At 34.6% G+C, this 1,533-nt stretch overlaps 1 non-coding gene across 1 annotated transcript; it reads left to right on the top strand.

Annotated features, from left to right (window-relative positions):
• Positions 1 to 208: 208 nt before the first annotated feature.
• Positions 209 to 281, top strand: Trnar-ucg. The gene has a single exon. It is a non-coding gene; the product is annotated as a tRNA-Arg (tRNA).
• The last annotated feature ends 1,252 nt before the right edge of the window (positions 282 to 1,533 follow it).

Here is a 1,533-nt window from a genome sequence, read left to right as displayed (position 1 = left end):
TCACCGTCCAAAACTGATATAACTTTGTTATCCGTGCTGAAACACATTAGTTCGTTGATTTATTTTACCAGCAGTTTTACATTATAACCACCAGTATTAAAACTATGCCGTTTATCTTTTTTAAAGATATTTCTTGATTGTTATTCAAAACCTGAAACCTGAAACCGAGCCCCTGTGTCGTGAGCGTTTTAGCATGAATTCGTTAACAGACCGCGTGGCCTAATGGATAAGGCGTCCGACTTCGAATCGGAAGATTGCGAGTTCGAGTCTCGTCGTGGTCGGAATTAAATTTTTTTCATATCTATTTTAGAATATTACAAAAAAAAGTATTCATTTTACAACAAATTATTTCATTCGGGTTGCAATACATTGTGTCAGTCAGGTAGTCTGTGTCTATAAACTTATCGACAGAAAAAGTGAAGCGCACATTATGATGACATCATGTACTAACGACTACTATTTGTCGATTTTGCAAGCGATCGTTAACGATATTTCGTAATAAAATGTCGACCAAGAAATGCAATACTCTATCGATACAAAAATCGAAAACAGATCTAGAAGTGCAGTCATTACTCAATTTTTAATTATTTTTTTTTACTCAAACCGCTTCTCTTTTCACAAACCGCTTCGTATGCATTTCGCGATCGGATCTATTCAAATTAGTTATCTCGTCCAACCTTAAATAAATGGACAAATGATTACGTCACGACAATAAATCGATAATGGCATAGCAACGATGCAAACGCTCTTCTCATGGAAGTGCAGAACATGGTTGGAGAAAAACTGGGGTCGGATATTATAGAAAGGGTTAAAAGGAGGAGGGGGTCAACTTTCAGGATGATATATAAAGTTACAAGATCACGCGTTTGTCAACTTAAGGGTCCGCCCCTTCCGACTGGTGTCCAGAGTATGATCACAGGCGCTTGCATAGAAAATGTGATTTTCATTATTTTTTTTATTTATAACAGTGGTATGTGTAATCTGTTAAGTACTTGCACTGTTATATCAACAAACAAACAAAAACAAACAAAAAAACAAAACAAAAAAACAAAAAAAAAAACGAAAAAATGAAAATTACATTTTCTGTGCAAGCGCCTGTGAGTATGATACGATATTGTACATTTACTGGGTCCTAAATATGTATTCGTTATAGAAAGGTCAAATTCCAGAATTATCGCTATAATCCACGCGCGATCTATTCTGGGTAACAGGGGTTATTGGCAAGTCTGATATCATTTGTTTCGGAATTGTTTTAAAATGGATAAAGTTTATACATGATCTACATGTAAATACCCACCATAGGGTATGACGTCATCTTCCATCCAAAATTATGTTTCAACAGGTTCATTTATTTGTAATTCTACCATGTTTGCTATGCAACGCCAGTTTTGATTGGTTTAAAACCGTGTATTATTGACCTTCGTTATTAATTTAATTGCAAAATATCCTCTTCCTCGTTGTATATCCTGCAACAATACACGAATCATCGTTAAATATTTCTAAAACAACTTTAGATAACTGTGATTTGAAATA

Source organism: Pecten maximus, chromosome 17 (genome assembly GCF_902652985.1).
Source record: "Pecten maximus chromosome 17, xPecMax1.1, whole genome shotgun sequence".
Taxonomy (NCBI): domain Eukaryota; kingdom Metazoa; phylum Mollusca; class Bivalvia; order Pectinida; family Pectinidae; genus Pecten; species Pecten maximus.
Note: the sequence above shows the minus strand (reverse complement) of the source record. Positions and strands in the feature narration are given on the sequence as shown.